At 36.5% G+C, this 19,303-nt stretch overlaps 1 long non-coding RNA gene across 1 annotated transcript; it reads right to left on the reverse strand.

Moving 5' to 3' along the window:
• Positions 1-357: 357 nt before the first annotated feature.
• On the reverse strand, positions 358-19,289 carry LOC111090045. The gene is made up of 5 exons (XR_005370566.1): positions 19,230-19,289; positions 9,520-9,614; positions 7,381-7,529; positions 2,125-2,199; positions 358-856 (listed from the first exon to the last, which is right to left on the reverse strand). It is a non-coding gene; the product is annotated as an uncharacterized LOC111090045 (long non-coding RNA).
• Positions 19,290-19,303: the final 14 nt, after the last annotated feature.

The raw sequence follows: 19,303 nt of genomic DNA on the forward strand, positions 1-19,303 counted from the left end.
AAAAATGCTAGTAATTTTTAAATTGTCAAGAATGATGATAAACACTTAAATTCAGCATCTAGTATTAGCATATAAATACAAAATATTTTATCATAGAACCAGAAATTGACCAAATGATCACATGTTATTATTGGATTGGAACTTGGATCTTCCAGTTTTATAGAACTGGAAATATGAGTCTATTGATTAAGCTTCCTGTGATTCATAGAGCATGATTTCCTCCATGGAAAAGGTTAATCATTCAGTTAAGCACTTATGACAAGAGTTTTCATAAAGAGAAGTCAGATGTTTCCAAGTTCTAAGGCCAGCAGGAGAGAGTTAAATCAATAACAGAAAATTTACAGATTTTATTGGATAAATTTATTGGATTGTATAAATTGGATAAATGGATGAGGATGGCCTGAACCGTCTCCCCTCAGAGGCCTTCGCCTCTTTCGGATGCTCAGGATGTCCATGAGGAGCCCTGGCTCTGCCCAGCTGGCCCCAGATGGCGTTGGCACCATGGTGAACTGTACTGTCAAGTCAGAAGGGAAGAAGGAGCCCTGCCATGAGGCACTCCAGGGCTCAGCTGCTGGAGCTTTTTTTTTTTTGAGGGCAAAGCGCCCCAGGCTCTGGGGCACTGGCAACTGAGGTTGTCTCCATTTATTGTTGGGGAGGAAAATCCTCAAAGTTAATACAGTGCGTACTTTCCCCAGAGGTGAGCTGAAGGAGGGGGCCCTAGAGCACCCCCGAGATAGCTTATAGCAACAGTGCTTCGACTGAGGGCTGCTGGACGCATTCCCTGGGGGAAAGGCAGTTGTCCCCATCCACTCTTCCTCTCCCATGGCCATCACAGTGGGACGAGCGGCCATCAGTCCTTCAGGGGAACAAGTCGGGAGAGAACGGACAACAGTCAAGTGTGAGACAACAGACTAGTGACAACCACGCATAGGACTGGGCCCGCTACCCCCCAGCTAAATAAACTAAATATTTAGTTGTGAAAATATAAGTTATTATCCATAGAGTTAAAATGTATATACTGATCACTTTCTTTATGAAAACATCCTAGGGACATTGTCAGTTATAAACAAAGAAGGATCAGTACTCAGGCTCTTTGTTTTAAGGAAGCAGAACTCTGAATTTTTGTTTAAATGCCTAAATTAAACTGCTGCATGGAGTCCTTCTTATCTCAGATACAAGCCACATGTTCTTCTATATCTGTTAGAAAGGGTTGTGGAAGTGTTTGGTGGTGAAGTGGTTAGAACCCAAGATAGATTCTGTTCTTTTGCAGCTTCCATTTTCCACATGTAATTTCACAATGGGTGCTGTAACTGACTGTTTGGCCTACCAAACCAGGTCTCCAAAATACTCTTGTTTTACTTTACCAAGGCCTAACACATTTGGTAGAATTGCAGAGTAGGAAAAAAGAAACTCTGATACCATTTGATACCATTCTCATGGCATTAACATAATCCCTATAGGGTAAAACCACAATTTTTAAAAAGTGGCCCCCCCCCAAAAAAAATTAAAAAGTGGCCCATTTCATCTATTGTAACTAAGTAATTCAAACAAAAGTGTTGTCATGATAAAGAAGAATCCTGTTTGTCATTGAACACCTGATAATGGTAGATTGATAATGTGACTAACAGAGGAGGCCTTTTGAGTAAGGAAAGGACCTGGAACAAAGAAGTTAAAGAGGTTTCGAGCTTATTTGATTTTGAGTATCTTTACACTGGTAGTGGAATTTCATTAACTTGTATTCATAAAATCAATTACCATCATCTAGTTTGAACAAAATATTACTTTAGAAATATTTATGATTCAAGAAAATCAATAATACAATTTGAAAAAGGTTCTTTCCAGTTAGGATGTGTATAGTGAAAACAGTTGAACAAACAGGCACAAGGAAATATTTTTAATTTGTGGAGCAATTCTGGGAATTTAGTTTGCTCTGCAGGGAATATCAAGCTTCCAAATAAATATTTTAGCAAATGAATATATTTTGTTCTTTTCTTAAGTGTATATATATATATATTAAGTGTATATATATATATATATATATATATATATATATATATATATATATATTTCCATTCTCAGTTATTGCCAGAGTGGAAGCAGAGTTATAAAACTTGGGGGAAGTACCTGGGCAAGTGCTTTTGCTTGTCTCGAGGATTCCAATCTGGGGTCCATGCATGAGCTTTAAGCACCTTTGCAAATCTGCAGAAATGGCATGAAACAATTCTTATGTGTTTATATGGAAATTTTCAGAAAGTCCATGTTTTTCATGATTATTAAAGGTCTTTATTCCCCTTAACGGGTAAAAATTATTGATTTAAGGAGTCCTTGTTTGTGTAAAATGCATTACTCCAATAAACTGGAATATAACTTTGAATTAAAAGATCTGAAATGATGTCCCCTCCCCACTGATCACAAAATGGGCTTTGAGATGAGAATCACAACATTTCCCTGTCAAATCTTTCACACCTACCTGACATTTGAAAGAAAAACTGTTCCAAACGTGACTTCACACATTTTGGTGATATTAAATATTTCTTCTATTAAAGTTTCTTGTATCCTTTGTCTGTTGAGCTACCAGTATTTCTACAACCCTATTTCATGCAATACACGTTGAGGATAAAACTATGAATCTAAACAGACATGTCCCTTGCCTTCCTGCACAGTTATGTAGCAGAGGGCACTCTTAGTTTTCCTCACTCTCTATATCAACTGGAGGAAAACAATTATAAATCGTATTCAAGTTCATCTAATTTCAACTAGAAAGCACTCATATTAAACTAAATGCATGAAGTAAAGTGACATCTAGTGTTAGTTAAGTGGCAGTGAACTACGTGTCAGGACACTGGGTAGTTTTAACTTATTGGAAATAATGTTAAACTTGGCTTGATCAATTCTTAACAGCATAATTTTGCTTCTTTTTTAATATTTTAGAGTAATATTGAAATCATCTGATTTAAATGTTTTTTATTTAAATGTTAACATTTTTTATTTCTTAAAAAATAGAATACTCAAAGTGTAGAGAAAAGCATAGAGAACAAAATAATATTCATGTTTCTAATCACTCAATTTTCCCAAATCTTAACATTTTGCTATATTTTCCTTAGATGGTTCAAAAGTAAAACATAGTAGACAGATTTGATGCCCTATGAACTCCTTCCTGATTTTATGTCCATCCTTTTCTCTTCAGAGGTAACCATTCTCTGGTTTATTTCTCTGAGATTGTTTCTATATTTCCATCATGTATTTGTATACCTATAAAGTTGATAATATTGCATTTTTTACACGTGATATAAACAATAACATACTGTATAAACCCTGATGAAACTTGCTTTTTCTAGTTCTGTAGTATGCCTTTTAGATTTATTCATATTGGTCATTAGCTCTACTCATTTATTTTAATAAATTGGTTGGATTATACCACAATTTATTTTATAGCTGATGTACATTTGAGTTTTTCCAATCTCTTGCTCTTATAAACCATGCTACAATAAATACTGTTATATGTGATCTCTTGTGTGCACACTTAAGAGTTTCTCTAGTCTGTATGCCAAGAATGTAGTGCTCAGGTATTTATTTTAAAACATCTGTAGATATTGAGAATTTGCTCTCCTAGAGTTACACCAATTTACACCCTCACCAGTAGTGTGAGAGAATTTCTATTCCTTCTCATCAAAACTTAGTCATCTCAGGCTTATTAATTTCTGACACTCTGCTTGGTGCACAATGTTATTTCATTGTTATTCAGTTTGTGTTTGCCTAATTCATAGTAAAACTGAGCTCCCTAAAAAAACATGCTTTCCCAACAGAAGTTTCTTCTATAAATTGTTTATTCCTCTCATGTATCTGTTGGATTGCTGACATTTTCCTTATTGAATTGTTAGGGTCTTTAACATATTCTTTTTTTTTAAAGATTTTATTTATTTATTCATGAGAGACATAGAGAAAGAGAGGCAGAGACAGAAGCAGGAGGCAGGCGCCAAACCGCTGAGGCACCCAGGGATCCCTAACATACTCTTAATATAAGTACTTTGTAGGTCTGATGTATTGCAAATACTGTTCCCCAGTTTATGGCTTGTCTTTTCACTATGTTCACGAGATCTTTTCACTTTAATGTAACCAACTTTATCAATCTTTTCCTTTTGATAGCTTATTTTTTAAAAATCCTTCATTAAGGGGGATCCCTGGGTGGCTCGGCGGTTTATCGCCTGCCTTCGGCTCAGGGCGTGATCCTGGAGTACCAGAATCGAGTCCCACATCCGGCTCCGTGCATGGAGTCTGCTTCTTCCTCTGCCCGTGTCTCTGCCTCTCTTTCTCTATCTCATGAATAAATAAATAAAATATTTTAAAAACCCTTCATTAAGCTTTTCTCTATTTTCTTTTAAAATGTTTGAAGTTGTGATTTCCATATTTAGGCTTCTATGTTGTTAATTCTTGTGTATTGTATGAAGTAGAGAGTTGTTCCCTTCCCTGTAGGTAGTAATTATCCCAGCATTAGATTAGTCCCTAAAGAGACTATTCTTTCCTCATTGTTCTTTTTTTTTTTTTTTGAGAGAGGGGGGGGGAAGAGAGAGAGAGAGAGAGAGAGAGAGAGAACATGCTCAAGCAAGGATAGGGAGATGCAGAGAGAAAGAGAATCCCAGGCAGGCTCCATTCCATGCTGGACATGGAGCCTGATGTGGGGCTTGGTCTCACGACTATGACATCATGACTTGAGCTGAAATCAAGAGTCCAACACTTAACCGACTGAGCCATCCAGGTGCCCCTGCATTGTTCACTTTTGTCTCACCACCACAGTCACTCAACAAATCAGTTGTATAACATTTCTCTTGTATAGTATTACTTGTATAGCATTTTGAGTTTCCTTCAATTGAGTCAAGTGTTTCTACTGACCTCACCTGTGGCTTTATCTCTATTTACACTCCAAGCCTGGTTTGCCATCTGTTTGAGAAATACTGGTCAATCTCAGGATCATTCTTCCTAATGTTCCCAGACTCTGTGTCTGTGTTCCAACCATTAGTATTTTTCCTAGTTGTTTGCATTTCTATTCTGGGTTATTCTATTCTATTTTGAGTTAGGGTGATCAACCACCCTACTTTGCCCAGGACTGAGCAGTTTCCCTCATGCAGGATTGTGAGTGTTAGAACAGGGATGGTTGGTGGCAAAGTGGGATGGGACTGGTCACTTTAGCTCTTTCTTCCAGTTTTAGCTTCCTTCTATGTTTACTCCTTGACTCTTTAGTCAAAGTGTTATCTCTGTGCTCACCAGTCATCTTTACATTGAACTTCTCTTTGTTGAGGTCCTACTATATATCAGAGGCTATATGTGATGTGTTTCACATCATATAGTATCTCATTGAACAGTTACAACAGCTCTATATGTCTTCCTTTTACACATAAGGAGAATTGTATTTAATTGGCAAGGATCACAAAATTAGTGACATAAAAGAAAAAACCCAAGTCTTTTTCTTTTTAAAGATTATTTATTTATTTATTCATGACAGGCAGAGAGAGAGAGAGAGAGAGGCAGAGACACAGGCAGAGGGAGAAGCAGGCTCCGTTCAGGGAGCCCCACGTGGGACTCAATCCCGGGTCTCTAGGATCACACCCCGGGCTGAAGGGTGGTGCTAAACCTCTGAGCCACCAGGGCTGCCCAAAACCCAAGTCTTTTGACTAAAAATATCCTATGTCTATAAACTTGCAATCTTTCTAAGCTGAGGAAAACATAGCTGTAATTACATGAGGATCTACACCTATACTAATTGAACTTCGGGTAAAACTCTATCATGCCTAGTCGCACTGTCTGTATATTTTTGGTCTAGTATGATTCTTGCCACATTTGACAGTACATGAAGTCAACTCTATATGTTATAAAGCACAAGTCAAAATTCCACTTGTTATGCAACAATACAAACATCTCAAATGTTGCATTAGGATAAAAACTAAAAAGATAACATGAATAATAATATCACATAGCATCTCACATTGTCACATCAGAATGTATCCCTCTAGTCAAAATGTCACTGCATGGATATGGGATCTTTTTATTCTAATGCATCTACTTTATCAATCTTCTTTTTATAGCTTATTGAAGAAATCTTACAATAAGTTTTTCTCCTTTAATTACTCTAAACCCCAAATGTTATTTGTGGGTTAATACAGAATCATATATAAAATAATATTATTTGTATAATGTTAGTTTCCCAGATATTAATAGGAGTAGGGGAGATATTAATTAAGTAGGGGAGCAAATGGTCCAATTAGTTTGGGAAACAAATTTATTATAGAACTTCTTAATTTTTACTTTGTTAATTTGCATTGTTATTTCCTTACACAGAGATAGTGCAGCATTTTTCAAATGATTTTACCATGAATCCTTTTTGTTTTGTTTCATGACTTCTCACTAGCTCTGTAATATATGTAGGGAGATGGTATTTTCATCTGTAATGGCATAATACCCTCCAGAGGGTAGCAGATTCCCTTGGCATATGGCCAATCACCTGTTCATTGAACAGACTGACAAAGGTTTTGGAACATGGTCTATTATATTTCTGGTAATGTATGTAAAATTTCTAGTTCCTGTTGTAGAAATAGGCATTAAAATTTAACTTAAGGCTGATAATAAAATAAATGTATTGCACTGAGATATAATACTAAAAAATAAACCAATTGAATCTCTGATCACCAATTACATCATTGGACTGTAAAGTTCAGATCACAGGTCCAATCTTTTCCTTCTTATCTTTCTTCTTATCTTCAAACAACATACATTAATTGAATGTTTCATAAGCAATAAAATGAGGTATTAGAATCAGAGCTTTTCCCAAGGAACTTACTAAGAGATTTAGGAGATATTTAGATAAGATAGCACATTAATTCATTCATGTTCATGCCTGGCTGCAAATTAGAATCACCTGGGGGACTTTTAAATAATAATAATGCCTACGTCCCACCACAAAACAATTTTTTAAATTTTTTCCACCACAAAACAATTAAATTGGAACCTCTGTGTTTGTTTTTAAAACACGTTGGCATTAAAAAAAAACTGTACTCTGATGATTTAATGACTAGTCAGGATTGAGAAACACTGTATTAAGATGATAAAATAATGTTTTAGGCTTCTGACATTTTCAAAGAGGAGGGGAACTTTAGATCTAGAAGAGTACAAGAAATTTAGATGTAGAAGAGTGCAAAAAGAAAATAGTCTTTCTTACATCCTCTGCCCAGGTAATCTTTGTCACCATATTTATTCTTTCTTAGCCATCTGAATTGCATACAACAAAACCCCCACATTTTATAGTTTCTAAGAACTTCAGAAAAAATTTTCTAGTCTTAGAACAAGACATCATTTTTTGGGGGGGTTCAAAAATTCATTATAGCTTACCTTAGTTAACAAATGGCCTAGTACATTCCAAATGTATCCATTGGACCCAGGGACCTTATTTGGCAAAAATAAATTCTGTTCACTTGCTGCTTGAATAGAGCTAAGAAGTTGTGGTTTTTTGTTTGTTTGTTTAGGTTTTTTTGCAAAGACTAAATGGGGAGGCAGAGGAGGAGAGAACGAGAAGTCAAGAAAATATTAATGAATATGTACCTTTCCAGTTGAAAAAACTTTGGAAGAAACAGATGTTTAGCTGGTTTGAATGAGTATAGGCTATGATTATGGATTGGAGGTTTTCTTTATGCAACATTAACTGAGAAGTAAATGCATGGACATGTGTCTATTCAACATTATGTTCTTACTGTGAACTCAGTGTCAATAACCTGATTGGATAGCTGTTTTAGGACATCATTGGACTGGAGAACTCCTGAATACAATTAAAAGTCTTTAAATTAAAAGATAATCTATGGGGCTCCTGGCTGGCTCAGTTGATAGAGCATATGACTCTTGATCTCACAGTTGTAAGTTCAAGCCCCATGTTGGGCGTAGAGATTACTTAAAAATAAAAGCTTAAATTCCATATATGAGTGAAATCATATGGTACTTGTCTTTCTCTGACTTATTTCACTTCATATGATACTCTCTAGCTCCATCCACGTCCCATTGCAAATGGCAAGATTTCATTCTTGTTTATGGCTGAGTAATATTCCACTATATATATTATATATATATTACATACACACACACACACACAACTTATCTTCTTTATTCATTCATCAGTTGATGTACATTTGGGTTCTTTCCATAATCTGGCTATTGTTAATAGTGCTGTTATCAACATCGGATGCATGTACCCCTTCAAACCAGTGTTTTTGTATCCTTTGGGTAAAATTGCTGGGTCATAGGGTAGTTATTTTTGACCTCCTGAGGGAACTCCATACTGTTTTCCAGAGTGGTTGCACCTATTTGCATTCCCACCAACAGTGTAAGAGGGTTCCTCTTTCTCCACATCCTCACCAACACCTGTTGTTTCCTGTATTGTTAATTTTAGCCATTCTGACTGGTGTGAGTGGTATCTCATTGTAATTTTGATTTGTATTTCCTTTCCTATGATGAGTGATGTTGAGCATCTTTTCATGTATCTGTTATAACAGCTATCTGTATGTCTTTTTTTGAGAAAATGTCTATTCATGTCTTCTGCCCATTTTTTAACTGGATTATTTGTGGGGTTTTTTGCATGTGTTCAGTTTTAAAAGTTCTTTGTATATTTTGGATACTAACCCTACATCAGATATGGAATTTAATAAACAAAACCAAGGAACATGGGAAGGGGGGCAGTAAAAAGAAAGGCACACCAGGAAATAGACTCTTAACTATAGAGAACAAACTGAGGGTTACTGGAAAAGAGGTTTTGAAGGAGATGGGTTAAATAGGTGATGGATATTAAGGAGGGTACTTGTGATGAGCACTGGGTATTTTATATAAGTGATGAATCACTAAATTCTATGCCTGAAACTAATATTACACTGTATGTTAATGAACTGGAATTTAAATTAAAATTTGATGGGTATCTGTGTGATGCAGTTGGTTAAGTGGCCAACTCTTGGTTTCAGCTCAGGTGGTGATCTCAGGATTGTGGGATTGAGCCCCACCTTGGCCTCTGCACTCAGCATGGAGTCTGCTTAGAGTTTCTCTCCCTCTGCCCTGGCCCCCTCAAATAAATAAATCTTAAAAACAAAAAATCTTGCAAGAAAAAAAATCTTTATAAGGAAAAAGATAATCTTTGAAAATAAAATGCAGGCAGAAATAAGGGCTCATTTCCTTTTGTGAAATTTAATAAAGGGAAATCTCACTAACATAGAGTTGGAGTTTTGGCAGGGGACACTGTCATGCCCTACCACTCAGGATCAATTGCAAACCCAACAGTTAGAGAGGGACCTTGCCTGTGGATACTACTTTACTATCCCAGCAGGAGAAAGAAAGCCTTCCCACAACCCCCATCGCAATAGCCCAACTAATGAGAGACATCACAATTCAGCCAGTGAGAAGTCACTATACTTTGAACTCCCGGTTTACTCCAATGGGTTTTTTGCTTAGAACAGCCCCTCCCACCCACCACCACACTTCCATAAAAGGGCATACCTCTCCTTTGTTCTCTGGAATTGCCTATGGTTTTGCTGTAGCTTCCTTGTCCTGGATTGCAATTCTCTGCTATTCCTGAAAAAGCACTTCTTTTGCTGGTAAAATAAGTGGCAGTTTTATTTTTTTAAGGTTAACACCATGACAGTTGATAGATACTTTAAGCAAAGAATCAGATCCATCTTTTCTTTAGGAATCAAACTAAAAATCCTTAATGAAGTATACTCTGAGTGATCCAAAAGAAAATATTACTATCTCCATTTTATAGGTAAAGTATTTAAATCAGAAAAATTAAGCAATTTCTCCCAGAGCTACAAGCAAATAAGAAGCCGACTGGGATTTGAAACCAGGCAGATTGGCTTCAAAGTCTGCTACATGGCATTGTCTCAGAACTTATAGAAAAAAACCTCATGTTGCAATAAAGAAAACACACATATGTACACATTACATGTGTTACCTATTCTAAAGCACAAATTTTAATGTTTCTAAAGTTGTAATATCACCAGCAATCAATAAGGTCCACAATTATAATTCAACATAAATTGATACATAAATGGTATCTATAATTATAATTGGCACATAATCAGTACATAAAACAGTGGTGCATCTTTGAAATACAGTAAAATAAATCTCACAGACACTTGTAGTTGTTCTTATAGTAAGATGTTCATAAAATCAGAAATCTTTCTTTTTTTAAGAAAAGCGATAAAGTGATTAAAATAAATACAAATTTCTGCAAATGAAAGTTCACTTAATTTAACCAAATATTTACTAAGCTTGATGATCAAAGTAGTAAAGAGATCCAGGTCTGGAATCAGACCGACTTGGATCATTCTAGCCAAACCATTTTCAGGCTATGTGACCTTGATTAAGTTACATGCTCTCTAAACCTCAGCAAGATGAAGATGCTAATGGCACCATAGAGTTATCACGAGGATTAAATGCAATAATTCATTTAAGGGATAGTACAATGTTTGGCACACTGATAAATGTCATCTACTATTAGATGACACCCCTTCCCAGACATTTTTTTTTTTTTAAATAGTCTTCCTTTGGGTCACCTGGCTGGCTCAGTTGGTAGAGCATACAATCTTTGATCTTGGGGTTGCAAGTTTGAGTCTCACACTGAGCATAGATTACTTTTAAAAAGCTAGTTTTCCTCCAATAAAAATAAAAGTATTCCTTAAAAATAGTTTTCCTTTAAAAACCTTATTATAGAGTCTCAGGAAATTTTAAAATATCAAAAATATATCATTCACCCTCCAATTACACATTCAAATATTTCACTCATTGCCATATTTTTTTAAAAGAAACATCCTTCAAGTCTAGGTATCTTTTTTTTTAAAAAAAGATTTATTTATTTATTTATTCATGAGAGACACAGACTGAGAGAGAGAGGCAGAGACATAGGCAGAGGGAGAAGCAGGCTCCTCGCAGGGAGCGTGATGAGGGACTCGATTCTGGATCCCAGGATCACGACCTGAGCCAAAGGCAGGTGACCAACTGCTGAACCACCCAGGCAGGCATCCCTCATTGCCATATGTATTATCCTCACATATTAACTAAGTTGTTCTTTATCATTATTGTAATTATCTTTATCATCAACTATAATGCTGAATTGCCAAAAAAAAATCAGTTTATAACATAGTTAGACCCCAAAGATAAATTCTTAGTGACGTTTTACCCAACTCTAACAGTTGTCACCTTATGTAAGATGAAAACAAGAGCAGAAGTGAGATGGGTTAGTGGCTCAGTTTCTTTCAATCAGATGAGAACTAGAGAAAGCATGGTGTTTTCATGGCTCTTGTCTCACAGCAAAAAGTGACTGGGCCACTACAGGTTTCCTGGTTCCAATCTAAGGTCATGATCTATCTGTGTAATGTTCCTGACCTCAGTTTCCTTATTTGGAAATAAAAGAGCTGAAAGAGTTTTTTATTTTTTCTTTAAGTCTTTTTTTCTGTGGGATGCCTGGGTGGCTCAGCGTCTGTCTTCAGCTCAGGTCGTGATCCCGGGTCTGGAGATGGAGCCCGGCATCGGGCTTCCCACAGGGACCTACTTCTTCCTCTGCCTATGTCTCTGACTCTGTGTGTCTCTCATTAATAAATAAATAAAGTATTTTAAAAGTTTTTTATGTAAGTAATATATGCACTGATTTCTGAACATTTGGAAAAAATCAGAAAAATATTAAAATAACCCATAACCTTATCATGCAGAGAGCCACTATTAACATTTTGACATATTTCTTTCTAGAAAGAGGAAAAGAGAAAGACCAAGAGAGCATATATATATATACAAGTTAGGAACAGGATATAACTGGATGTATAGATAAAATCAAACAATAGGAGAATACTTACCTAGTACTTTATGAAAATAAAACAAGATGTGAATGATTCTTAAGAAAATATAAATAACAGTAATTGACTCAAGAATAAATAGCAGAAGACCTGAATAGATCTATAACTACAAAAAAAAATCCTGGAAAACATTCCCAGAAACTTACTTCCACGAGGTAAGTAGCATTATGATCCCAATTTTACAGAATGAGAAAACTCGAAGGACTACCGGTCAAGTAATCAGCAGAGCTGGGACTTGTCAATAGTTTCCATTATCGCAACCACCATACCCTGAGAAGGTCTGGATCCCAACAAGGAACCCCCATACGATGGTAGTGAAAGTCATTTAACAATCAGGAACCCAGTCCCTATTCTGTGCTAGGGACTGTTCTGGGTGCAGGCGATGCAAAAATGAATAAGGCTGCTATGGTCCCTGTGCTCAAGAAGTTTCTAATTGAGTCCAGACAAATAATCATACGGACGACACAGAAACATGCTAATTATTATAATAGAGGTAGGAAAAAAGTGTTGTCATAGCTCAGAAGGAGTGAGGCTGTGGGAGACTGGGAAGAGCTCCTACAGAAAGTTCCAGTTGGGCTGGCTCTGGAAAAGTAGGCGGAGAGAGGAGGGAAAGAAGGCACTCCATGCAGAGGGAACAGTATGTGCAGAGGTGATATGCTATTGATAGTCTGTACATTGACTTCTTCATAAAATATTTATTTAAAAAAGAGTGCAAAGAGACATGTGTTTTTGACAGAGAGCCATAGTTCTCAAGCAGCATCTTTTCCATATTCCATCTTGACAAAAGCTGCTGTTAGTTCACAGTGAGATGGTAGTGATATCTGGCAAAAATCTACTGTATTCTTCCTTAATGAGTTGTCAGAGATTTGGCCCTGCCGTTTGTCTTCTAAGCAAGTTTGTTATGAAGGCTGTCAGTAAAGAGTAAAGATGAGGATAAACAATATATTCAGCAGTCAGCAGGGGGCCGAGAATCTGTTCATTCAGAATCAGCAGGGGGCCGTGGGAAAATGTGTATTCTTTAGGCAAGCCTATAAAGGACTACCATTCAAAAGAGAGGGTAGGTTTGTAAGAAGTTAAGAACGCCTTCCTCTAGTTTAAACTCCCAGGAGCTTTCTGTGGGCCCTCTACCTCCAGATGGAGAATGAAATAGAGCATAGCAGACACGGTGATATAAAGTAATCTTAATTTTGACCACTCACCAAAACCTAATTCAGAGACTAGACGGATGAATCTGATACTCTGCAGCAGGTCATATGTACAGGTAATTAAGTTGACAGTCACATATGTCAAAATAATTCACACTCATTCTGCAGTATAGGGACTTCATAGTGAGGCTATTACTGATTCTGTGGGTAATTAAGAATTAAAATTGCTTGTCTTCCCCAAAAGTTCTTACAGTTTGAGGTAGAAGAGCAAAGGAACAAAGTTTAGAGAAAGACAGATCTGGACTGTGAGGCTGATTCCTTGTGAGGTTTTGAACCAGGCTACTTACCAACTTTGGCAAATAATATCTAATTCTCAGACGTGCTGTAAGGATTAAATGAGATAATATGTATAAAGTATTGGCACATAAGTGCTCAATAAATGGCAGTCATAATGCTGCTGCTTCTGGCTGAAGTATTATTATTATATAGATTCAAGGACAGTCTAGACTTTTCTCTCAACATTATAGGTTCTGAAAGGAAGAAGAACATTTAGTTCCCCTTCTTAATTTATCACATTTCTAATAGTTCTGCTATACTGTGAGAATATAAATATAAATGTTAACAGCCATAATTTTTTACTTTCAAAATAATTATTTTACTGCCAAATGTCCTCGACATACATATTAAAATGAAAGGCTTAACCTTCTGAAAACTTATTGTTACTTAAATTGAACAGGGATTCTGTCCCTTGACAGGATAACAGGTTTGTATCCCATAATCACAACTCAAGGGATATTATTTATTTTAAACTTCATCTTTTCCAGTTATCGATTTAAGCTATCAGAGAATAACAATATAGTAAGACTGAAAATGTCCTTAAAATGACTTGTTTCAGTTCCTTGATTTGATGCAAAACTAAGGCCTGGGACTTAACCAAATACCAAGTGTGGTGCTTTAACATTTTTCTTTTAGAATTGTGGTACCTATAAGTAATGTATCCTGATAATTGCCAGAAGTACATAAGAGAACTAATTCGGTATGGAATAAATCTGACTTTTTCTAACTTGACTGGTGCTCACACCCAAGGATAAATATCAGCAATTTGGAACATTGTGGATAACATTAAATACCTCATTTCTTTTTTTTAATTTTTATTTATTTATGATAGTCACAGAGAGAGAGAGAGAGGCAAAGACATAGGCAGAGGGAGAAGCAGGTTCCATGCACCGGGAGCCTGACGTGGGATTCGATCCCGGGTCTCCAGGATCGCGCCCTGGGCCAAAGACAGGCGCCAAACCGCTGCGCCACCCAGGGATCCCTAAATACCTCATTTCTATAGTTCTTTAAATAATAGCCCACATTATTTTGATATCACAGGAAAACATTCTTTAATGTCTGAAAAGTTAAAGTGGTAATCAAAATCCCTCATTTTTGGTGTTGGATAGATAGCATTGGATCCAGAATATTTTGCTTTGGAAAATTTTACGTACTTTCTGGCATACAATTAATATATTTCTCAAATATTTGTCTATCTTGTATTGTTCACTGTGACTACATTATATATTGGTCAACAAGATCAAAGTGAATTTTTTGACAGATATACTCTTTCAGTCTGAGAATAACACAGGATGGGTTTTTCCTGCAAGCCAGTTGACATCACTCTATAAAATTTGCAGTAATTATGATAAAAAACTAAAATAGACTTTTTAACCCTATACTTCAACATTTTTTCACACAAACACATTCAGTCATGCATGTAAAGCTGTCATTTCCAATCCACACTTTTTCTGTTTAGTCTTAGCTATTCTGAATCCATGCCAATCAGAGTGATTATGTTATCACTGTTGTGGCAATTAAATGCTCTATTTGTTTACTACATAAGCACAACTGACCTGACACACAGTCAAGTCATAAATAGTTCTGTGTCTGATATTAATGAATGCCCATAATGCATTTTTCCAAAGTTATGTCTTCACAGTTAAAATGACACAACTTACAATGAAAATTATTTTCCTTTAAATCAGTGATTCTCAACCAGGGGCAACTTTGCCTCCCAGAGGACATTTGAAAATGGTGAAAGACATTTTTGATTGTCACAACTGGGAGAAGAGGAATCTAATGGGTACAGGAAAAAGGTGCTGCTAAACATCCTACCATGTACAGGTCAGGACATGCCTCGCTCCCAAAACCACCCCAATTAAGAATGATCTGATCCAAAATATCAATAATTTAGAAGCCCTGGGGATGGACAATGGTGATGGTTGTACAACAATGTGAGTGTACTTAATGCTGATTAACTGTACACTTCAAAATCATTAACATTGTAAATTTTATGTTATGTATATTTTATGACAGTAAAAAAAAATCAGTAGTGCTGAGACTACAGGAGAAGGGACTTCTAAGTGGAGAGAAAATCATGTGTAAATACATGGAGCTGTAAAAAAGCATGGCCTGAGATTCAAAGGCAGGCATTGTGGTGTATGGGACAGAATGGAGAGAGACGAAGTTGGAGAGAAACTTTGGCAAGGGGTTTGTTTTGGGCTGCTGGTAATTGGGAACCATCCAAGGTTGGCAAGCAACAGAATAGTATGCCCAGATATTCATTTTGTTTTGGAGGAGGGGAATTTAGAGACACCTCTGGTAAAAGGTGGGTAACAGGTGAAGAGGTAGCAAGGATTATTTTTTTAAAATGTGATTCTATGTAAACATTTGACAGATGAGGAAAGTGTGTGCGTGGGGAGAAGATTGTATGGAACAGGCGACTGTGGGAGAAATTCCATGAGCTTTTGTTTTGTTTTATCTCTGTTGTGCAAACAGTGAAGTTCCCATGTACAGATTAACTTGCAAATGCCTCTATGACAATTAGAAAGTTTACTCAAAAGTCACCAATGCCACCCTATGGAAGTGTGGCACGGAACTACAGTATGTTTAAGGTCAATATTTAATGGTGGTCATCTATTTGAGGGATTCCCAGCTTTTTTTTTAACCTCCCAAAGGCTTCTTTTATTTTTTTTAAAGATTTTATTTATTTATTCATAGAGACACACACAGAGAGAGAGAGAGGCAGAGACACAGGCAGAGGGGGAGAAGCAGGCTCCATGCAGAGCCTGACGTGGGACTCGATCCAGGGTCTCCAGGATCACGCCCTGGGCTGCAGGCAGCGCTAAACCGCTGCGCCACCGGGGCTGCCCCCAAAGGCTTCTTTTATTATCTACCCCCCCACCCAATGTTGAAATGATGATTTACGAAACTAAAAAATATCATTTATTGACAATTTGCTTTCCTATTTTTATAAATCAGATACATATATAAATGCCATTCAGAGCTCCTAATCCATGATAATCAACCAGTATTTATATTTTGAGTTAATTTCATTCTAATAAAAGCAAAGATTTGTTTTATACAGTTTACATTAGATAAATATACAATTGTTCAACTGTACTTTGATTTATTAGCTGTTTTATTTTTTAATAATGAAAATAGTTTGCCAAGCCTCAATGCTACCTACAAAGTGATCCAAGTCTTATATATATAAAAAAAGTAAAAACAAAACCAAAGTGATCCAAGTCTGGGGGCAGGTGTTTATAAACCATTGATCTAATCCATTGATCTTCAATTTCAACTAGGCCTCGCTGGAGAAAATTGGGCAATGCCTGGAGACATTTTTGGTTGTCACAACTTTGTAGGGGACGGAGTTGCAACTGGCATCTAGTTGGTAGAGGCCAGAGATGCTGCTACAACACATATGCTACAATACAGGGACAGGCCTCACAACAAGAATTGTCTGACCCAAAATGTCAATAGTACCAAAGATTGAAAATCCTGATCTAGTCTAATCCCTTCATTGTATAAATGAAGGAAATGAGACCCAGAATTTTTAAATGACTCTTCCTATTATTTCAAAAATTTTAGTTTTTGATTATGCAATACATTCAAGGATTCCAAAAACAGAACATCTATAAAAGTATCCAGGACTCGAACAAACATTTCTCCAAAGATATACAAGTGGCCAGTAATGACATGAAAATGACTAACATTATTAGTCATTAGGGAAATGCAAATCAAAGTTACAATGGGAGGGCAGCCCAGGTGGCTCAGCGGTTTAGCGCCGCCTTCAGCCCAGGGCCTGATCTGGAGACCCCAGGGTCAAGTCCCGCATCGGGCTCCCTGCACAGAACCTGCTTCTCCCTCTGCCTGTGTCTTTGCCTCTCTCTCTATCTCACAAATAAAGAAATAAAAATCTTAAAAAAAAAGTTACAACGGAAAGGTTTTTAAAAATTATTATTAGGTTTACCAGAATGACTGTAGTAATGTTTTTAAATGGAAAATAACGTGTTGGTGAGAATGTGGAGGAATTTGGACTTTTGTATGTACATTGCTGGTGAGAATGTGAAATGGTGCAGGCAATGGAAAACAGCTAAGTAATTCTTCAAAAAGTTAAGCATAGAATTACCATATGACCCAATAATTCTACTTGTAGGCATATATCCAAAAGAACTTGAAAAGAGGTACTCAAATAAATGCTTGTATATGGATGTTCATAGGAGCATTATCCATAATAGCCAAAAAGTGTAAATAACTCAAATGTCCATCAGCAGATGCACGGATAAATAAAATGAGGTATGTATATATACATATATATATATACATATACACACACATGCACACATGAATACACACATATACACACACATTTCTCAGCTATGAAAAGGAAATCAAGTACTGCTACATGCTACAATATGCATGAACCTTGATAATATTATGTGAAGTGAAAGAAGCCAGAGAAAAAAGGTTGCATACCGCATTATTCCATTTTTATGAAACACCCAAACTAGGGAAATGTGTAGAGACAGAAAAGCAGATTGGTGGTTGCCAGAAGCTGGGGGGGAGGGGAAAATAGGAGCTGACTGCTTAATGGATACAGGGTTTTCTTTTGAGATAACGAAAATTGCTTTGGAACTAGATAGAAACGGTGGTTACAACATTATGAATATACTGAATTCCACTGAACTGTATATTTTAATAGTTAATTTCATGTTCTGTGAATTTCATCATAAAAGGAAGTTTAAAATATGCATATGGTGGGATCCCTGGGTGGCGCAGCGGTTTAGCGCCTGCCTTTGGCCCAAGGCGCGATCCTGGAGACCCGGGATCGAATCCCACGTCGGGCTCCCGGTGCATGGAGCCTGCTTCTCCCTCTGCCTATGTCTCTGCCTCTCTCTCTCTCTCTCTCTCTCTCTCTGTGTGTGTGACTATCATAAATAAATAAAAATCTAAAAAAATATGCATATGGTGAAAAGCTTATCTTTGGTCTGCTTTCAGCTCAGTTCCAACCACACCTGTAGGTAACCAGTGTTCTTAGTACTGAGGAATCCTCCAGTATATTGTGGTTTTGTTTGTTTTGTTTTTAAGATTTTACTTATTTATTCATGAGAGACACACAGAGAGAGGCAGAGACAGCACCTGAGCCAGCCAGGTGCTCAAGAAATTACCTTTTAGGTGTTTGTTTACCACTGGCATTTCTGGGTTATATGCTGAGCAGTAGAACCCAGGCCTTACCAAACCATTCATCCTAATTAATAACTAGGGACTGTTTGCTCAGAATGTACTCCAAATGTGTTCTATTTCATCTTCAAAAAATATAAACCCTCTGTTTCCCCCACATTAGAGCCAATTATTCTGATGGATATTGTTGAGCCATATGTAAGACATGCTTTTAAAATTATTATGCCTTTTAGCCCAGAAATTTTACTTCTAAGGATTTACTGTAAAGAATCAGAGATATACTCAAAGATTCATGTTCAAAAGTATGTTCAAAACACATTGTTTATAATGAAGGAAATAGGAACAATAGAATGATTTATAAATTAGCACATATATACAATACGAATTATGCATAATAGATGTTACACTATGTTTTAGAAGAAGCTTTAATTATACCAGCATTTGCTCAATACAAAGTGAAGAAAAGTTAAGAACTATATGTAGATATCTTGTGTAAAAAAAAAAAAAGTGCATGTGTTACAATAAACTGTACACCAAGAAAGTAGTTTTCTTTGGTGATACAGTAATTTTTGTTTCAGAACTTCCTATATTTCCAAATTCTCACAAAATGTGCATATGGTTTTTAAAATTCAAAAAATACCAATGACCTCATACCCACTTTATTTTCAAAAAGGAAAGATTAATGTTTAACGTAAGGCTAAAAACCAACTTTAGGTTGCAGCTGGGTGGCTCAGGCAGTTAAGCATCCAACTCTTGATCTTTGCACAGGTCATGATCTCAGGG

This window comes from Canis lupus, chromosome 15 (genome assembly GCF_011100685.1).
Source record: "Canis lupus familiaris isolate Mischka breed German Shepherd chromosome 15, alternate assembly UU_Cfam_GSD_1.0, whole genome shotgun sequence".
In the NCBI taxonomy this organism is placed as follows: domain Eukaryota; kingdom Metazoa; phylum Chordata; class Mammalia; order Carnivora; family Canidae; genus Canis; species Canis lupus.